General features: G+C 39.7%; 4 long non-coding RNA genes across 4 annotated transcripts; 2 read left to right on the top strand and 2 right to left on the bottom strand.

Annotated features, from left to right (window-relative positions):
• Positions 1 to 3,652: 3,652 nt before the first annotated feature.
• Positions 3,653 to 5,818, bottom strand: LOC138966470 (uncharacterized). Its single transcript, XR_011455698.1, has 2 exons — positions 5,526 to 5,818; positions 3,653 to 5,047 (listed from the first exon to the last, which is right to left on the bottom strand). It is a non-coding gene; the product is annotated as an uncharacterized lncRNA (long non-coding RNA).
• A 5,174-nt stretch (positions 5,819 to 10,992) lies between these two features.
• Positions 10,993 to 13,708, bottom strand: LOC138966468 (uncharacterized). The gene is made up of 2 exons (XR_011455696.1): positions 12,720 to 13,708; positions 10,993 to 12,201 (listed from the first exon to the last, which is right to left on the bottom strand). It is a non-coding gene; the product is annotated as an uncharacterized lncRNA (long non-coding RNA).
• On the top strand, positions 13,013 to 15,872 carry LOC138966469 (uncharacterized). The gene is made up of 3 exons (XR_011455697.1): positions 13,013 to 13,152; positions 13,703 to 13,800; positions 15,471 to 15,872. It is a non-coding gene; the product is annotated as an uncharacterized lncRNA (long non-coding RNA).
• A 2,583-nt stretch (positions 15,873 to 18,455) lies between these two features.
• LOC138966467 (uncharacterized) lies at positions 18,456 to 22,466 on the top strand. Its single transcript, XR_011455695.1, has 3 exons — positions 18,456 to 18,829; positions 19,366 to 19,468; positions 20,168 to 22,466. It is a non-coding gene; the product is annotated as an uncharacterized lncRNA (long non-coding RNA).

The following is a 22,466-nucleotide window of genomic DNA, read 5'->3' as shown; positions in this document are numbered from 1 at the left end:
TTTCCTTGTGCGGCAGGGTGTGGCTCTTTTCCCGCGCTGGGCTGGCCGGTCTCATTTTCGCACCGCAACGCAAAGAAGGATGACGCGTCTCTGTATACTCCATAGTCTCTGGTCTCACTTTCTGTCACTGTGCAGTGTCGAGTCTCTCGTCTTAAGGGGTTACTTGTGTGTTCAAATCGCTCGTCAGAAACATTACACATTTTGTGCACAGGTTCCTCTAAGCAATATGGACACATCTGTGCAAAGAAAAAAGGGGGTCGACGTATTAACTTTTTTTTTAGAATTTTTTTACTGGGGGTTGTCACGTACGATTTTGCGAAAAACACTGCGATTTTTAACATGATCCCAACTGACATATTTAGCTCTACAAATAATAAATGAGACATTAGTTTGTGTATATAAATGAATGGAGAGTATAACTTTATCATAAAACGGTACTTATCAACGTGCATTTTCAGAAAATGATCGAGGTTTATCGAGGGCGTACACATAAAATTATCACTCCTTTAGTAGTAAAAACGTATTTAAAAAAAATTCGCGTGTGAGAAACATTACACATTTTGTGCACAGGTTCCTCTAAGCAATATGGACACATCTGTGCAAAGAAAAAAGGGGGTCGACGTATTAATTTTTTTTTTAGAATTTTTTTACCGGGGGTTGTCAAGTACGATTTTGCGAAAAACACTGCGATTCTTAAGGGGTTACTTGTGTGTTCAAATCGCGTAAAAGAAACATTACACATTTTGTGCACAGGTTCCTCTAAGCAATATGGACACATCTGTGCAAAGAAAAAAAGAGGTTGACGTATTAACTTTTTTTTAGAATTTTTTTACTGGGGGTTGTCAAGTACGATTTTGCGAAAAACACTGCGATTCCTAACATGATCCCAACTGACATATTTAGCTCTACAAATAATAAATGAAACATTAGTTAGTGTATATAAATGAATGGAGAGTATAACTTTATCATAAAACGGTACTTATCAACGTGCATTTTCAGAAAATGATCGAGGTTTCTCGAGGGCGTACACATAAAATTATCACTCCTTTAGTAGTAAAAACGTATTTAAAAAAAATTCGCTCGTCAGAAACATTACACATTTTGTGCACAGGTTCCTCTAAGTAATATGGACACATCTGTGCAAAGAAAAAAGGTGGTCGACGTATTAATATTTTTGTTAGAATTTTTTTACCGGGGGTTGTCAAGTACGATTTTGCGAAAAACACTGCGATTCTTAACATGATCCCAACTGACATATTTAGCTCTACAAATAATAAATGAAACATTAGTTTGTGTATATAAATGAATGGAGAGTATAACTTTATCATAAAACGGTACTTATCAACGTGCATTTTCAGAAAATGATAGAGGTTTCTCGAGCGCGTACACATAAAATTATCACTCCTTTAGTAGTAAAAACTTATTTAAAAAAAATGAAGATCTGTCCAGTAAATTTCTATGAATCGCACACCACACACACACACACACACACATATATATATATATATATACTAGATGAATACCCGCTTCGCCGGGTAGCAAGTAGAGCCGAATACCCGGCTTGAGTGGCGCACCGTACGCCGGCTTCGCCGGGTCCGAACCATGGACCCGCCAAGCTTAGGTCCCTCCCAGATTCGTGGAATGGGAACGCCAAGCTTAGGTCCCTCCCAGATTCGTGGAATGGGAACAGCACGAAAATGATTCAGTGGCAATAATGCCATTCCTGATCATTATCATGTCGAGTCCCATACTTGTCGACGCCGCCCAATGTAACCGAGTGCCGAAAGACCACAATCACCTTTGGAGACGAAGTCCACTCAAACAGGATTGAGAAATTTAGAGCTTATCTCTAAGCCCTTTTCATTCTGTGATGGCTTCTCAGAGGAAGGCCAGAACGTACAGACTCAGAAAAGCAGCCATACCACATCACAAACAGAACTCTACAATCCACAGGTGTTTTCTACAGACACACACAAACACACACACGCACACACACACACACAGAGAAGCCGTATATATATATATATATATATATATATATATATAAAGTTATAATGAGAGCGCTGCTAAAAAAGCCAAAATGTGCACTCGATCGCTTGTACTTTTACAGAAAAGTTAAATATAGAATGACGTCAAAGCAAGAATGCATAGAAATTATTCATGAGCAAGGGAGATCATCCTTTACTCTGTGTGTCTCCACCGCCTACATTCCAACAAGGAATTTTGAAAGCAGGGAGCACACTAGAGGTAATGGAAGAGGTGGGGGAAGGGGGTAAGAATTAGATCTAGAAAGAACTCTTCACAGACAGCCTACTGGAGAATCAAACCCTTTCGGAGCCGATTGCAACACTGAACAAGAATAACCCGAGGAGAGTTCCACAACCTCAATGGATTGGGAATTCCCCGTAAGTGCATTTAAGGGCATTCTCATAGAGTGCTGAACCTGAAAAGGTCCGTTTTTGTTTAACCAAGACTGCTACCGGTTTCGAGCTGAGAAGCTCTCATCAGGCAGTCTCTTGGCATAAAACAGAGAAGAACTCTCAAACTTCTATGCAAAAGAGAAAACCACATTTCTGCGGTAGGCCCTCTGCATAGATGAGAATCCTTCTTTGACTCTCCTGCAACTGTCAGTGAAGAGTAAGAAAAAGAAATTTTGAAGTATCAGCAGCTGCTCTTGGTTGTTGAAGCAACAAAATAGAAAGTTATAATCCTCAATAATCAATAATCAATAATCAATAATCCTCGGGTTATTCTTGTTCAGTGTTGCAATCGGCTCCGAAAGGGTTTGATTCTCCAGTAGGCTGTCAGATTGCAAATTGGGTTGATACCGGGTCAATATCGGATTACGACATTGGTCCGATATCGGTCCGATATCGGTCCGATATTGGTCCGATATAGAGAATCGATATCAGATCCCGATAGCGGACCGATATCGGATTGCAAATTCGGTCGATATCGCACCGATATCGGATTACGACATCGGACCGATATCGACCCGATATCGGTCCGATATAGAGAATCGGTATCGGCCTCATATCAGATCCCGATATCGGCGCGATATCAAATCCCGATGTCAGATTGCAAATTGGGTTGATACCGGGTCGATATCGGATTACGACATTGGTCCGATATCGGTCCGATATCGGTCCGATATAGAGAATCGATATCGGATCCCGATATCAGATCCCGATATCAGATCCCGATATCAGATTGCAAATCAGGTCGATATCAGTTTGATATCGGATCCCGATATCGGACCGATATCGGATCCCGATATCGGACCGATATCGGATTGCAAATCGGGACGATATCGGGTCGATATCGGATTCCGACATTGGACTAATATTGGTCCGATATCGGTACGATATAGAGAATTGATATCGGCCTAACATCGGGAACCAATAATGGACCGATATCGGGAACCGATAAGGGTGGTGCCCTTCTATGGTGCCCTGGTGGTGCCCTTCCGTCAATTCCTTTAAGTTTCAGCTTTGCAACCATACTTCCCCCGGAACCTGAAAACTTTGGTTTCCTGGAAGCTGCCCGCAGAGTCGATGAAGCAAAACCAGCGAATAGTTGGCATTAATTATCTGATCATCTTTGAACCTCTGACTTTACTTCTTGACAAATGAAAACATGCTTCATGCTTGGCAATTGCTTTCGCACTTGTTCGTCTTTGACCTGCACTAAAACTTGCTGTAATCCGTAAATATTAGATTTCTGGCCCAAGAACAGAAGAAAATTTAAAAGGAGACAGAAATGATAAGATGAAGTAGTTGATAAACATTGTCACACAAGTACAAATGAAAGTGAGTCAATAAACATTGTCACACAAGTACAAATGAAAGTGAGTGAAAGGCAGAATGAGAATAATTTAATAACCAACTGTATCATTGAAAACACATAAGTTACCAATCCAACATAAACAAATTACAACTATCAATTAAAATTCAACAGTTAATACAATTAATAACTGACCTTGTGATAAGATAACTCATCCACTCTGCTGCCAAAGGACGGGCTTGAACCCATGACTCACAGCATTGCAGAGCAGACCACTAACCAATGGGTCCCCACCGAATAATTATGGAGTGTCACGATTCATGTGACCCATCAAAGTCAAAGTATTTAATTCCATAAGGCGATAGCCCCCTTGGAATAAGGAAATAACAATAACTTCACAAAACGCATGAATCAAATTAACACAAAGGAGACGGGAAAATCGTCGCAAACGGATAACCAGTTATGAAATCAATTATAACTAAATAAGTCTTTCGATTTGCAACAAACAACGGACTGGTCACGCAACGGTTCTGTCCAGTCATGATAATCAAAACAAATGATTGTTACGCTCCAATTCTTCACAAGGGTGGGGAACGGGAAATGTTCAGACCATCTCTTTTATCCTCACGGTGCTTTCCTCGCTCATCCTCTGAAACATATCAGCTAGGTTAGACCATTGATGTTCTTTGTCTCCGTCATATCTGGCATCGTCTGTCACCTTCCGCCTATCAGCGTCACTCGCAACAACATCACTCCGCACCATACAGCCTGAATCTGACACTGTCAGCTGCGATTGAAAGTTGGAGACACACAACGTAGCACCACCGACGCACTTTTTCATGGACGCCTTTGTCGAACTTCAAAAACGCAGTATCGCCATTGTTCAGTCGCCACAACAGTCGGTATTGAACGATGTCAGCCCATTCTCCGACATAATTGCACATAGCATTTGTTCTAAAACAGTAGGCCTAGGGAATCATTGCAGAGGCATTATATCATATATGTAGAGGCATTATATCATGTAGAGGCAAAATAACACAAAATGAAGAGAGAGTGAATCCGAGAGGCGTGTTCCTTGCTGGCTGTCAGCACATTAGCACTAATTTTATTTACCATCTTCATCTTAGTCCTCGTCCTCGTTTTCTGTGTTGATCTTCGACATCCTCCCACCATGTAGACGATCCGACAATCCTGTCAACCACTTGGCAAGCACCTGTTCGAATTGCTTGTTGTCGGTTTGAATATGGCGCTTCCTCACGGCCAGCTGCAGTAAAAAGATTAACCGTTATGAGTATGACGCAACAAGATGATCATATAAAATGTTGACATTGTATGAACATGTTTGTGCTTTCATAAGGAGACATGCTGTCTGCAAAACCTCCCTCACCTTTCATTTGTTCTTCACCATTTCTTCCATCACTGGCAGATTTATTTGTCTACATTCAATGTGTGTGTGTGTGTGTGTGTGTGTGTGTGTGTGTGTGTAGAGAGGTATTTTTATGCACAACAGAACCATAAAAGGATTCTTAGTTAAAATCACCATTTTATTTTTACAACAATAAAGAAAATCAGCAACCACCTAAACACACACAGTGACACAAACACATACAGTGACACACACACACACCTAAGAAACAAACACACTTTTTAGTCTCATATATTCCAAGAGAAAAAAATACATCAAGTCTCAATAATTAGCAATTTTACTATCTTCCAAGTTCATAGGCATAGGCGATACTCACTCAACGTTTTACGTGATGCATGATGATCGACTGTTTGGAACACTCTTGAAACCAGTCCAGTTCTGTCTTCCTCCTTCTGTCTTAGTATTGGACTGTCCAGTCAGGATCGTTTCTGATGTTGTATAACATAGTGCTCTAGCAACTGCCTGTTTTCAATCTTCCCAACGCATTTCGCCATTTGTTTACTCAGTAACTGCCGGACAAGTAATTCTGAGTGACCTCCCGTGATCGCCAAGGGACATTACTCTCGGACTTTTCTCTGTCGAATCGAACTCAAGAAAGTTTGTACTGTATTTTTACACAAGCCGGTAAATCCAGCACCCTATACTCACGTGACACTGGTAACGTGACTAGTTATGACGTTACTTTTCAAAGATGGCGGCTGCATGTTGCTGCTTTAGCGACTGTTTGGGCAATGATATTTTGGTGTGACTAAGAGTAAGACGTATTTTCATCGGACAAAATGTTAATGTTTCAAACCGTGAGTAAACTTTGTGTGGTTTTGTGTGCTTGCATGCTTGCGTGCGAAATTCTGCAATCGTAAACAGTGCATGTTTGAGACTGCGAGGTGTGTGCGTGTCACTGTGTGTTTGAGACTGCGAGGTGTTTGTATCACTATTACTGTATTAGTATTACATATCCCGTACCTATGTTGCATATGATTTTAGTTTGTTTATAAGGATTTGGTTGTAATGAGTGATGCTTGGTTTCTCTGCAAATATTCCTAATTTATGCAGACAGATACTCGCGCCGGAATTTGGCCGATTCCATTTACGGCTTTCGGACTTTGCCGCTTCATACTAAGTGAATGTATAATTTTCCCCCAAGTAACGCATATCATGATGTTTGTCTGCGGTTCTTCTTTTTATCTGTATGTGATTTATGAATGTGTCCATTATTCCAGTTTGGAGAGTTTTGTAATTTTCCGCACTGAAGTTGGTTCAGTGCCTTCACTAGGACCTTTGTTTTTCATCATTCATTCATCATTTATGCCTTTGACCCCGTCCGGGGCATAGGCCGCCAACAAGAGCTTGTATCTCTTGTTGACGTTTCTGTAACAGGTGGTTTTTTTTCCATGGATGGGTTGTTAGCCCTTCGCACAACCCCCAACCTGGAGGGCCAGGGTGTATACTTAGTCTGGCCCCATTCACCTCAGACCTGTCCAGCGTGGCACTGGCAGGGCTCTTGGTTGTTTAACTGTGTAACTAGGTATGGCTGGCCTTCATCTGTTGAACGTACAAGCCACTCAGTGACTAAGTTAGTGTTAACAATATAATCATCTTTAATTGTACCCATGGCTGCTGAATGTCGCTTCCTTATTTCTTTAGTGCGGAAGGTTACTTTACCTTTCTCTGCTTTGATGAACTGCTCAGACATAATTCTTGGCATATTGGAACAGGACATGTATCAGAAAATCAACGCGTCTGTTTTGTTTTGAATTAAAGTACACAGTTTTCAACACTCTGTGAAATGCCTCAGCATACATGTTTGTATTGGCTAAGGAATCTATACGATGACAGGTTGCCCAAAGCAACACTTTATCTTTACATACATAATAAGGATAAAAGTAATCGTGGAACGCTTTATGTCTCAGTTGAAGAAAACCAAGAAATTCCTGCAGTTGTCTGTTAAAGATCCCTGGGTCTGTCTCCATTTGAACCATTTTTAGGTATGCATACACCTCTGCCTGGTCTTCCTTTTTAGCAATGAGTTTAACAGTGTTTTTCTTCCATGCCCTGTCAACATGCCAAGAACAGTATAGTTGTTTTTGTGGTAGTGAAAATACAGAATACCATGCATTATAAAAGTTTTGAGCTAAATCACTCATAAAAATACTGGTTGGAATGTCTTTCTCATTGTTTGCAGCTTTAATTGCGGTAAAAAATACTGTCAAGGTTTTTTCATCTTCTTTGTTAGCGATAGCCCATGCCACAGGTACATTTTCTTGATAGTCATCTATAACAAGTAAAGTTACAAGTAAAAAGTCATATTGGGTGGTTTTGTGGGTTGAGTCAATACAAACCATTTTGTTAGCTTGTCTGTTCATCATTTCTCTTTGAAATTGTGTTTGAACACATAGTAAAAAATCGTTCTCCTGCAGAGTGTCAGTGTCCTTAGTTTGTCCGTGTGGTTTGTAATAAATGATGGGATTGTCTGTTTCTGTGGCTAGCTGATCTACCCATAGGTGTGTGCTCATACCGTCTGCAGCATCTTTTTGAATGTGGGGGATATTGTACTGCTTTCTTATGTTTAAGATGTCTTGTCGTGTTGCCAGAGTGTCTCTGTCAATGTTAGTAATGTTATTTCGAATTTCAGTTAAAAGTTTGTGGGGCTCAATCCCAGGTTGTAGCTTTGCAGCAATCAGGCTTCTCAGATCATCAGACAGTCTTAGGTGACACATCTCAAGGGCATGACCAACATGATCTGTACAGTATATCAATCAATATGAGGCTTATATCGCGCGTATTCCGTGGGTACAGTTCTAAGCGCAGGGATTTATTTTTATTTTTTATTTTTATGCAATTTATATCGCGCACATATTCAAGGCGCAGGGATGTATTTATGCCGTGTGAGATGGAATTTTTTTACACAACACATCACGCATTCACATCGGCCAGCAGATCGCAGCCATTTCGGCGCATATCCTACTTTTCACGGCCTATTATTCCAAGTCACACGGGTATTTTGGTGGACATTTTTATCTATGCCTATACAATTTTGCCAGAAAAGACCCTTTTGTCAATCGTGGGATCTTTAACGTGCACACCCCAATGTGGTGTACACGAAGTTTGTTTAAATAACGTAGTGTAAAGCATGTGTAAGAAACACAGATTCCGTGTTTCTGGCCGTATTCAGGCGATTTTTATTCTCGCCGAACGGCGCTTTCGCTGCAGTCCGCGCCGGGGCTATAAGTATAGGACGAACACCGGCATAAGTATTCATTTGCTCCTAGCAGCTGAACACGACACTACACTTGCTTCGCTGTCTACGGGTTTCGCCTTCGGCCTCTACGTTTACTTGCATTGTTTTCTTGAAAAAAAAGTTGAAACAAGACGCTTGGACTTGGGCTTCGATTCTACTACCTTCCACTCCTCCAATAAAACAAAACATTCTTGCAGTGCTGACGAAGACTCGGAGACACGACACAACACTAACCACAAATCACAGAACAACAATAAAACTAAAACAAGTTTGCATTGTCCATTTTGCTCTAAATGTTTATCCCAAAGAAGCGCTCTGACAAGACACATAACCCTGCTCCATCCAGACCAAAACGCAAGTTCAACCAGTTCGCACCCCATGCCTAACCCAAAGTCATCCATATTGGAAAAACAATTTTCTTGCATGCTAACATTATGTTCATGTACCACTCTATAGTGAACACATAGCTCCTGCACAGTAGCACAAGAACATTGTTGACAGATATTACAACACACGGCCACTACACATGCAAACATATGCATGCACTAAAAATCAAACTCAACCAAACCAAACCTGAATCCAACAGTATTAAAGAAGAAGCAGTAACACATAATGCAGAGTACTATGCTCCTTTCCTTTTTAACACAAACTGTGAAACCAGCAATGTCTGCCTGGACAACCAACAACTAAAAAACAGGATATTATTTAAAATTACTGAACTCAAAGATCTTGTGCACAAAACACAAACCACAGATGCCATCCTTCTAAATATAAATTCTGCATTAAGAGTCGGAAAGGGTATTGAAGACTGTTCAGGCATCGTAGAACCGGAGGTAACACTTAAATTTCCACCTAACAAGAACAACGAAACACAGCGAAGCAAATATATCACTTCACGCAACGAAAATTTAAAAAAAGAAATAGACTCAGTTTAATAAAGCCCAGCTCAAAAAAAATTAATTTATTAAGTCAGGAATTGAATAAAATTACCCCTGCAGTCTGTGGGCTTTATCATTCAGATGAGATGTATGCGTACATATGCTTAGGCTCAAACTATGAACAACCAGTGTTACCACATTAAAAGTATCAGATTATGTTTTCAGTGTTCATACTATCCAGCATTTTTGATCTTTTTTTATGTATGCAAAAATAAAATACATGTATTCAACTAAAAGATGATTATCAGATCCTCTTTCGTACAGGTATACCTGATTACTACTACTATTATATTAAAACAATATTGAATAATAATATTAATCTCAAATGACTCCAGTCCCAGCCAGCACCCCGATATCGGTCCGATATCGGACCGATATCGGATACGATATCGGGTCGATATCGGATTCCGATATCGGTCCGATATCGGATTGCAAATCGGGTCGATATCGGACCGATATCGGATTACAACATCGGACCGATATCGACCCGATATCGACCCGATATCGGTCCGATATAGAGAATCGGTATCGGCCTCATATCAGATCCCGATATCGGCGCGATATCAAATCCCGATGTCAGATTGCAAATTGGGTTGATACCGTGTCAATATCGGATTACGATATCGGTCCGATATCGGTCCGATATTGGTCCGATATAGAGAATCGATATCAGATCCCGATAGCGGACCGATATCGGATTGCAAATCCGGTCGATATCGGACCGATATCGGATTACGACATCGGACCGATATCGACCCGATATCGGTCCGATATAGAGAATCGGTATCGGCCTCATATCAGATCCCGATATCGGCGCGATATCAAATCCCGATGTCAGATTGCAAATTGGGTTGATACCGGGTCGATATCGGATTACGACATTGGTCCGATATCGGTCCGATATCGGTACGATATAGAGAATCGATATCGGATCCCGATATCAGATCCCGATATCAGATTGCAAATCAGGTCGATATCAGTTTGATATCGGATCCCGATATCGGACCGATATCGGATCCCGATATCGGACCGATATCGGATTGCAAATCGGGACGATATCGGGTCGATATCGGATTCCGACATTGGACTAATATTGGTCCGATATCGGTACGATATAGAGAATTGATATCGGCCTAACATCGGGAACCAATAATGGACCGATATCGGGAACCGATAAGGGTGGTGCCCTTCTATGGTGCCCTGGTGGTGCCCTTCCGTCAATTCCTTTAAGTTTCAGCTTTGCAACCATACTTCCCCCGGAACCTGAAAACTTTGGTTTCCTGGAAGCTGCCCGCAGAGTCGATGAAGCAAAACCAGCGAATAGTTGGCATTAATTATCTGATCATCTTTGAACCTCTGACTTTACTTCTTGACTAATGAAAACATGCTTCATGCTTGGCAATTGCTTTCGCACTTGTTCGTCTTTGACCTGCACTGAAACTTGCTGTAATCCGTAAATATTAGATTTCTGGCCCAAGAACAGAAGAAAATTTAAAAGGAGACAGAAATGATAAGATGAAGTAGTTGATAAACATTGTCACACAAGTACAAATGAAAGTGAGTCAATAAACATTGTCACACAAGTACAAATGAAAGTGAGTCAAAGGCAGAATGAGAATAATTTAATAACCAACTGTATCATTGAAAACACATAAGTTACCAATGCAACATAAACAAATTACAACTATCAATTAAAATTCAACAGTTAATACAATTAATAACTGACCTTGTGATAAGATAACTCATCCACTGAAATGTCATCCACTCTGCTGCCAAAGGACGGGCTTGAACCCATGACTCACAGCATTGCAGAGCAGACCACTAACCAATGGGTCCCCACCGAATAATTATGGAGTGTCACGATTCATGTGACCCATCAAAGTCAAAGTATTTAATTCCATAAGGCGATAGCCCCCTTGGAATAAGGAAATAACAATAACTTCACAAAACGCATGAATCAAATTAACACAAAGGAGACGGGAAAATCGTCGCAAACGGATAACCAGTTATGAAATCAATTATAACTAAATAAGTCTTTCGATTTGCAACAAACAACGGACCGGTCACGCAACGGTTCTGTCCAGTCATGATAATCAAAACAAATGATTGTTACGCTCCAATTCTTCACAAGGGTGGGGAACGGGAAATGTTCAGACCATCTCTTTTATCCTCACGGTGCTTTCCTCGCTCATCCTCTGAAACATATCAGCTAGGTTAGACCATTGATGTTCTTTGTCTCCGTCATATCTGGCATCGTCTGTCACCTTCCGCCTATCAGCGTCACTCGCAACAACATCACTTCGCACCATATACAGCCTGAATCTGACACTGTCAGCTGCGATTGAAAGTTGGAGACACACAACGTAGCACCACCGACGCACTTTTTCATGGCCGCCTTTGTCGAACATCAAAAACGCAGTATCGCCATTGTTCAGTCGCCACAACAGTCGGTATTGAACGATGTCAGCCCATTCTCCGACATAATTGCACATAGCATTTGTTCCAAAACAGTAGGCCTAGGGAATCCTTGCAGAGGCATTATATCATATATATATGTAGAGGCATTATATCATGTAGAGGCAAAATAACACAAAATGAAGAGAGAGTGAATCCGAGAGGCGTGTTCCTTGCTGGCTGTCAGCACATTAGCACTAATTTTATTTACCATCTTCATCTTAGTCCTCGTCCTCGTTTTCTGTGTTGATCTTCGACATCCTCCCACCATGTAGACGATCCGACAATCCTGTCAACCACTTCGCAAGCACCTGTTCGAATTGCTTGTTGTCGGTTTGAATATGGCGCTTCCTCACGGCCAGCTGCAGTAAAAAGATTAACCGTTATGAGTATGACGCAACAAGATGATCATATAAAATGTTGACATTGTATGAACATGTTTGTGCTGCAAAACCTCCCTCACCTTTCATTTGTTCTTTACCATTTCTTCCATCACTGGCAGATTTATTTGTCTACATTCAATGTGTGTGTGTGTGTGTGTGTGTGTGTGTGTGTGTGTGTGTGTGTGTGTGTGTGTGTGTGTGTGTGTGTGTGTGTAGAGAGGTATTTTTATAAATCTGAAAGAATAAAAACTGTTTATTATGCACAACAGAACCATAAAAGGATTCTTAGTTAAAATCACCATTTTATTTTTACAACAACAATAAAGAAAATCAGCAACCACCTAAACACACACAGTGACACAAACACACACAGTGACACACACACACACCTAAGAAACAAACACACTGTTTAGTCTCATATATTCCAAGAGAAAAAAATACATCAAGTCTCAATAATTAGCAAAACTATCATACTCATAGGCATAGGCGATACTCACTCAACGTTTTACGTGATGCATGATGATCGACTGTTTGGAACACTCTTGAAACCAGTCCAGTTCTGTCTTCCTCCTTCTGTCTTAGTATTGGACTGTCCAGTCAGGATCGTTTCTGATGTTGTATAACATAGTGCTCTAGCAACTGCCTGTTTTCAATCTTCCCAACGCATTTCGCCATTTGTTTACTCAGTAACTGCCGGACAAGTAATTCTGAGTGACCTCCCGTGATCGCCAAGGGACATTACTCTCGGACTTTTCTCTGTCGAATCGAACTCAAGAAAGTTTGTACTGTATTTTTACCGTTTTTAACACTCCTGCAACTTCAAAGCCAGTGTGTCTGCTGATATAAGATAACATGCTGCACTTCAGCATATATCAGGACTACACAATACAGATCTTATGACGCTGAGCGAATGGCAAATGGAACTTTCAGGTAATGTTACTTCACTGTGTGACTTGTGTTGTAAATTCATAATCATATTCATAAGTTCAGAATCCGTTGGCATTGTGATTGTTGACTTATTTTTGATACGAGTCACCAATATCAAAGCAATATCATGCATAACGATTGGAAAGGTGAATTTATCTCTCTTTCTCTTTCTTTCCTGCCTTCTGTCTTTCTAGTTTCTTGCTCTGTCTGTCTTTCTCAGTTTCAGTCTCTCTGTCTGTTTCTCTCTCCCTGTCTGTCTGTCTGTCTGTCTGTCTGTCTCTCTCTCTCTCTCTCTCTCTCTCTCTCTCTCTCTCTCTCTCTCTCTCTCTCTGATATTTTATTTCTCTCTGTCAATCTGATAATTGCCACACATTTTCACACATTTGTTCAATCTCACAGCTTCTGGTCTAATCCATTACTGTACAGTAACATTTATAAGAGATCTCAGAGAGTTATTTTCGAAAATCGTCTTTTCAAAGACACTTAAAACAAGTTTTGATTGACCACTGTTCTCTACTGTAATGCAACTCACACATCAATGCTTTCATTGCAGGGTGGGAGGAATTACCATGAGGATACCAGAAAGCATTCACAGGGATGTAAACTACAAGTTACAACCCTGACAAGTGACATTCTGGCTTTTGAGGCCAAGTAAGTGTGTGTGTGTGTGTGTGTGTGTGTGTGTGTGTGTGTGTGTGTGTTTGCAGGTAAAATCCATGTTAACGCTTGATGAATGTTCCAGCAGTCATATTATATTTATAACTGAAAATCATGTATGAGAGAAGGCAGTGTTGTTGTCAGGCTTCGGTCTGGGGTCATTAATACATGCTTATGACGCATTGTTCTAAATCTTGGCTGGTCGACCATCACATCAATTTCGACATAAAGAACTATAAGAGGTCTTCTGACAGAACAATTTGTTGTAGCCGGGACATCTGGACCTATACATATTTTTAGTCCAGGTCCAACTGACATATTATTGTCTTACTCTTACTCAGTCTTAGTCTTGGAAAAAACTTTGGGAAGGTGTTCTGTGTGTGTTGGGGGGAGGGGGGGGGGTTGTTATCCATGCCAGGCAGCATTGACTAAGAGCATTTCATTCAAACACAGAAGAATGCTATCAAAGTTAGCGTATACACACAAGTAAATTCAACAAATATTGGCATAATGCAAAGACAATGTAAACCTTATTTACCTTCAGTTCTATATTGAGCAAAGAGCATTAACAAAGAAGACATAATTATAGTGTTTATGTTCTGCGCGAACTTAGAATCCGGTTTCATTCTAGAATGGACCGGGTCCAGGTTGGAATTCTAACCTTGCGCAAGTACAGGGGTGCCATTCTAGAATGAAACCCTTGTTGCTGGTCCATTCTAGAATCGGCCGTGCGCAAGGTTGGAATTTGGGTCCAAGTTGGAATAGTCATTTCAGTTAGACTATCACACAGCCAAAGCCACAAATGTGGATTTTCTGTTTGTTTTTGTTTTTTGTGTGTTTGGTTGGGTTTTTTTTCTCGGGTTTTTTACACTTTACTCAAAGACATTGTGAATTGGGATTGTGATGTTCTGAAAGTGATTACGATTTTGAGAGACACTCAGCACTGATCGCTACGAACGGAAATTTCCGGACTGACAGTGTTTTGCCGATCTCGCTTGTAACTTTTAATCTTAGTATTCATATACATGAAGTTGGTCTTCTGAATTGTGAAGATATAATGTCAGCTTTTTTTTAAACCTGTGACAACAGCTCTATAACTCACTCTGTCCTTCTGTTGGTCTGTCTGTCGGTTAGTCGGTCTGACCGTCTGTCTGTCTGTCTGTCAAAAAAATTGTCAAAAAAACGGACATTTCCGAGAGGGAGACAGCGCTGACATTGCAAGCGGCCGCAACCGGCTCTCATCACAAAAACAACTGCCCTGCAAACAATACCGCCCTGGTAGTCCCCCTTGCTATGGTCTGCCTTTGTTTATTGCGTACTCAGGAGTGTCAACTTTCTTGACATGACATGACATCGCAAGATCGCCAAAGGATTTTTTCAGGGGTAGACAAATCAGCCCCATTTTATCAAAGGGAAGGTGCAGGTGGAGATAATTCAAGGGAAGACGACTCTGTCTTACCTACAAACATTACGGCCCCCTTTATTCAAGGGTTTCATTCTAGAATGGCACCCCTGTACTTGCGCAGGGTTAGAATTCCAACCTGGACCCGGTCCATTCTAGAATGAAACCGGATTCTAAGTTCGCGCAGAACATTTACACTGAAGTTCTCAAATCACACTGAATTCTTTATGTTTTAAGATTGTTGAATTCTCTGTCTTTGCAGATGTCATCGCATTTGGAGCAGATCTTCAAAGTCTCCTATTGCAGACATGCCATCGTCTGCACTGGTTGTATCAACAACTTTTTCCAAGGCTGGTGCTGCAGATTTAACAAGTATATATCGTGTGCTGCAAACTCAACATTAACAACTTCTCTGTCTGCTCCTGCTTCGAATTCAACAATTCTTGTTGTCGGGTGCTGCTGCAAAGTGAATGACTTCTTCGTTTGCTGCTGCAGGTTTAACAAGTATATCGTCTGCTGCAAATTCAACAACTTCTTTGTCTGCAGATGACGCTACAAATTCAACAACTTCTGTGTCTGCTCCTGCTTCAAATTCAACAATTCTTTTTATCTGCTGCTGCAAAGTGAATGACTTCTTCCTCTGCTGGTGGTGTTGCAAATAACCTCATCTTTCCTTGTGTCTCTGGCATCATTCGGATACATGTACAAGATACCTAGCTGTGCGAAGACTATTTTTTTTAAACCCAAAAGATGGAATAGAATTGGTAAATTTCTAGGTACAGAACCTAAAAGTGGGATACATGTATCCAAACTCACTTCCAGAAACTTTAGAACTGATTCAACTTCCGACATTTTTATCATGGTTTTATGGTGTTTTTTTTTTTAAATGTACAGTATATATATCATGGAAATGATGAATAAATGTTTAGAACATATTCTCACAACATATTTCTAATGGTTTTATTTATTTGTCTTTTGTTTTGTTTCATGTTAGCATGCACACTTCCTTCTTCTTCTTCTTCTGGATTCGTGGGATGAAACTCCCACGTACACTCGTGTTTTTGCACGAGTGGAATTTTACGTGTATGACCGTTTTATGTGTGGTTCTTTTTATGTTTGCACTCAACATAAAAAACACACGTTTGAATAACTTGAATCTAACCATTATATTGTGCTTTTTTTGTGGTAAAATTGACATTAGCCGTAAACGAAAATGAACTTTAATTTAACTTTATATTATGGTTTTGTTTTAATGAACGTTAATTTAATCCTATATCGACCCGATTTGAAATCCGATATCGGAATCCGATATCGACCCCATATCGTATCCCGATATCGGTCCGATATCGGTCCGATATCGGGGTGCTGGCTGGATATCTCGGACCAAGATATCCGATATCTGCCTGATATCGGTCGGATATTGGATTCCAAGTTTGCTCATCAGATTAACGTTAAATTAACGTCAACTTTATTGGCCCAATGTCGGAATCCAATATCGGTCCGATATCGACCCGATATCGTATCCGATATTGGTCTGATATCGTGCCAATATTGGTGTGATGGATGGGATTGTATTGGCGATACAAGATACAAGATACAAGATATTTATTCACCAATTTTGCAAAAGGATTTCATCTTGGCACGGCACGGTAAAAATAAAATAAAAACAAACCAGACACATATGCAGACACACATCACCACGCATGCATACATACGTACATTACACTGTCATGCACACACAGACACAACACACACACACACACACACACACACACACACACACACACACACACACACACACACAAACACAATTATTTACATTCTCACACATAACCAGCCACATATCTACATCACAAATTCACATCATCGCCTTGTAAAGGTAAAAACCATATCAGTTTAAAAGGGGTGCCAGTAATATCAATACAACATTAGTGAATACTAGAACAATACCTAAAATGTATAATCCATTTAAAAGTAAGTAGTACACGTAATTATTATCATTTAGTCAGATCATCACATAAAATTATATAATCATGATCTAGCCAGTTAGACAGTTTAAAACAACAGTATTAACAGACTATCACAGATCTACTCAAGCACCTGAACCTAGAGTCGCATTGCACAAAACTACTACCATCACAGAACTACTCCAGCACCTAAAAAATAAGGACCATTCCACATTGCACATATTCCCACTATCACAAGTTATGAGAACAGTAATGGAATGCAGTGAAAGGACTAAGTAACAAACTTGGAATCCAATATCGGACCGATATCAGAATATCTTGGTCTGAGGAAAATAAAAATCTCAATAAAAAATTTAATTATAGTTTTATTTTGGTTCTTTTTATTTTCGCACTCAACGTAAAAAAACACATGTTTAAATAACGTTAATCTAACCATTATATTATGCTTTTTATTTGGTAAAACTGACATTAGCCGTAAACAAAATTAACTTTAATTTAACGTTATATCCGATATCGGTCCGATATCGGTCCGATATCGGATTCCAAGTTTGCTCATCAGATTAACATTAAATTAATGTTAACTTAATTAAAGTAAAAAGTTAACATTAATTTAATGTTAATCTGATGAGCAAACTTGGAATCCGATATCGGTCCGATATCGGTCCGATATCGGATTCCAAGTTTGCTCATCAGATTAACGTTAAATTAATGTTAACTTAATTAACGTAAAAAGTTAACATTAATTTAATGTTAATCTGATGAGCAAACTTGGAATCCGATATCGGTCCGATATCGGTCCGATATCGGATTCCAAGTTTGCTCATCAGATTAACATTAAATTAATGTTAACTTAATTAACGTAAAAAGTTAACATTAATTTAACGTTAATCTGATGAGCAAACTTGGAATCCAATATCGGACCGATATCGGACCGATATCGGATATCTTGGTCCGAGATATCCGGTCAAATCCGATATCGGACCGATATCGACCCGATATCGTGTGCTGACTGGGGTGGTGTCTGTCTTGTTCGCTTTGCATCTTTAGAGTAAGAACAACCAACTTCAGTTGTATACACTAACACTGTGCCGCTCAAACTCAACGATGAACACACTGGCCTGTGGTGTAAGCCCCCCACTGACGCGCACACACCTGGCAGTCTCAAACATATATACAGTCACACGCACACGCACATCGCAGTCTCAAACACACTGCGCAGTGACACGCACACACCGGCCTCGCAGTACACGCGTCCTCGCAGTCTCAAACATGCACTGTTTACGATTGCAGAATTTCGCACGCAAGCATGCAAGCACACAAAACCACACAAAGTTTACTCATGGTTTGAAACATTAACATTTTGTCCGTTGAAAATACGTCTTACTCTTAGTCACACCAAAATATCATTGCCCAAACAGTCGCTAAAGCAGCAACATACAGCCGCCATCTTTGAAAAGTAACGTCACGTTACCAGCGTCACGTGAGTATAGGGTGCTGGATTTACTGGCGTGTTATTTTTACCGTTTTTAACACTCCTGCAACTTCAAAGCCAGTGTGTCTGCTGATATAAGATAACATGCTGCACTTCAGCATATATCAGGACTACACAATACAGATCTTATGACGCTGAGCGAATGGCAAATGGAACTTTCAGGTAATGTTACTTCACTGTGTGACTTGTGTTGTAAATTTTTTCATAATCATATTCATAAGTTCAGAATCCGTTGGCATTGTGATTGTTGACTTATTTTTGATACGAGTCACCAATATCAAAGCAATATCATGCATAACGATTGGAAAGGTGAATTTATCTCTCTTTCTCTTTCTTTCCTGCCTTCTGTCTTTCTAGATTGATTTCTAGTTTCTTGCTCTGTCTGTCTTTCTCAGTTTCAGTCTCTCTGTCTGTTTCTCTCTCCCTGTCTGTCTGTCTGTCTCTCTCTCTCTCTCTATCTCTCTCTCTCTCTCTCTCTGATATTTTATTTCTCTCTGTCAATCTGATAATTGCCACACATTTTCACACATTTGTTCAATCTCACAGCTTCTGGTCTAATCCATTACTGTACAGTAACATTTATAAGAGATCTCAGAGTTATTTTCGAAAATCGTCTTTTCAAAGACACTTAAAACAAGTTTTGATTGACCACTATTCTCTACTGTAATGCAACTCACACATCAATGCTTTCATTGCAGGGTGGGAGGAATTACCATGAGGATACCAGAAAGCATTCACACTACAGGGATGTAAACTACAAGTTACAACCCTGACAAGTGACATTCTGGCTTTTGAGGCCAAGTAAGTGTGTGTGTGTGTGTGTGTGTGTGTGTGTGTGTGTGTGTGTGTGTGTGTGTGTGTGTATGTGTGTTTGCAGGTAAAATCCACGTTAACGCTTGATGAATGTTCCAGCAGTCATATTATATTTATAACTGAAAATCATTTTATGAGACTGAGAGAAGGCAGTGTTGTTGTCAGGCTTCGGTCTGGGGTCATTAATACATGCTTATGACGCATTGTTCTAAATCTTGGCTGGTCGACCATCACATCAATTTCGACATAAAGAACTATAAGAGGTCTTCTGACAGAACAATTTGTTGTAGCCGGGACATCTGGACCTATACATATTTTTAGTCCAGGTCCAACTGACATATTATTGTCTTACTCTTACTCAGTCTTAGTCTTGGAAAAAACTTCGGGAAGGTGTTCTGTGTGTGTTGGGGGGAGGGGGGGGGGTTGTTATCCATGCCAGGCAGCATTGACTAAGAGCATTTCATTCAAACACAGAAGAATGCTATCAAAGTTAGCATATATATACACACAAGTAAATTCAACAAATATTGGCATAATGCAAAGACAATGTAAACCTTATTTACCTTCAGTTCTATATTTAGCAAAGAGCATTAACAAAGAAGACATAATTATAGTGTTTACACTGAAGTTCTCAAATCACACTGAATTCTTTATGTTTTAAGATTGTTGCATTCTCTGTCTTTGCAGATGTCATAGCATTTGGAGCAGATCTTCAAAGTCTCCTATTGCAGACATGCCATGGTATCAACAACTTCTTCCATGGCTACTGCTGCAGATTTAACAAGTATATATCGTCTGCTGCAAACTCAACATTAACAACTTCTCTGTCTGCTCCTGCTTCGAATTCAACAATTCTTGTTGTCTGGTGCTGCTGCAAAGTGAATGACTTCTTCGTTTGCTGCTGCAGGTTTAACAAGTATATCGTCTGCTGCAAATTCAACAACTTCTTTGTCTGCAGATGACGCTACAAATTCAACAACTTCTGTGTCTGCTCCTGCTTCAAATTCAACAATTCTTTTTATCTGCTGCTGCAAAGTGAATGACTTCTTCCTCTGCTGGTGGTGTTGCAAATAACCTCATCTTTCCTTGTGTCACTGGCATCATTCGGATACATGTACAAGATACCTAGCTGTGCGAAGACTATTTTTTTTAAACCCAAAAGATAGAATAGAATTGGTAAATTTCTAGGTACAGAACCTAAAAGTGGGATACATGTATCCAAACTCACTTCCAGAAACTTTAGAACTGATTCAACTTCCGACATTTTTATCATGGTTTTATGGTGTGTTTTTTTTTTAAATGTACAGTATAATTATATATCATGGAAATGATGAATAAATGTTTAGAACATATTCTCACAACATATTTCTAATGGTTTTATTTATTTGTCTTTTGTTTAGTTTCATGTTAGCATGCACACTTCCTTCTTCTTCTTCTTCTGGATTCGTGGGATGAAACTCCCACGTACACTCGTGTTTTTGCACGAGTGGAATTTTACGTGTATGACCGTTTTTATGTGTGGTTCTTCCCGCAGTGGGGCACTGCGGTTATGAAATTAAAGGCCCCTCCTGTTTTTGGAACCGCAGGAGCTTTCTAGTTTGCTGTTAGGTAGATTTTTGGTTCCTCTTTCCTGTCATGCTCTCTTTTTCTTCATGAATTCTTTTCCTTTTTCTGCCTTCTTGCTCATTCACCTGTATTTTTTCCAAAAATCTCTTCTCTTGCCGCTTGTCTCGCGATTCATGTATAGTTTAATCTGTTAGTGTTCTGATGTAAGTCCAGCAGTAGATAGGTTAAGCCTATTTTAACATACTAAAAACTGGTAATCTTCCAGTAGGTATTAATTTAGTTTTACTAAAGCCTGCTGGGACACAAGTAATGGGTTAGTGCATTTGTAAACAGGAATCGCTTGACAAGTGGCCCCCTTCATCCCCCCCTTCCTCGTCCTGATATGGCTCTGCGTAGTCGGCTGGACGTTAAGCAACAAATAAACAAACAAACAAACAAACATGTGTGGTTCTTTTTATGTTTGCACTCAACATAAAAAACACACGTGTGAATAACTTGAATCTAACCATTATATTGTGCTTTTTATTTGGTAAAATTGACATTAGCCGTAAACGAAAATTATCGTTAATTTAACTTTATATTATGGTTTTGTTTTAATGAACGTTAATTTATAACAATAACAATAACAATAACAGCACTTTATTGTCCATTAAAATATTACATAAAAATGGAAATTTTTCTTCGGCACACCCTGTCTGCCTGTAAACGATTATAACAACAATTGTATAGGACGACACACATAAAACATAAAACATAAAAGGGATACAATCAAATATGATATTGCACTATGTAAATTTACCCTAATATTACTAATGTTAATTTAACGTTAAATTAACGTAAAAACTAAACGTTTATCTCATGAGCAAACTTGGAATCCAATATCGGACCGATATCGGGCAGATATGGGATATCTTGGTCTGAGGGAGAAAAAAAATTCTAATAAAAAGTTTAATTATAGTTTTATTTTGGTTCTTTGTATCGGACCTATATCCAATATTGGCCCAATGTCGTAATCCTATATCGACCCGATTTGAAATCCGATATCGGGATCCGATATCGACCCGATATCGTATCCCGATATCGGTCCGATATCGGTCCGATATCGGGGTGCTGGCTGGATATCTCGGACCAAGATATCCGATATCTGCCTGATATCGGTCGGATATTGGATTCCAAGTTTGCTCATCAGATTAACGTTAAATTAACGTCAACTTTATTGGCCCAATGTCGGAATCCAATATCGGTCCGATATCGACCCGATATCGTATCCGATATTGGTCTGATATCGTGCCAATATTGGTGTGATGGATGGGATTGTATTGGCGATGATGTGAAAACTTGGAATCCAATATCGGACCGATATTGGAATATCTTGGTCCGAGGAAAAAAAAAAAAATTCTCAATAAAAAATTTAATTATA

This window comes from Littorina saxatilis, linkage group LG5 (genome assembly GCF_037325665.1).
Source record: "Littorina saxatilis isolate snail1 linkage group LG5, US_GU_Lsax_2.0, whole genome shotgun sequence".
Lineage (NCBI taxonomy): Eukaryota > Metazoa > Mollusca > Gastropoda > Littorinimorpha > Littorinidae > Littorina > Littorina saxatilis.
This window is presented reverse-complemented; position numbering and strand designations above follow the sequence as displayed.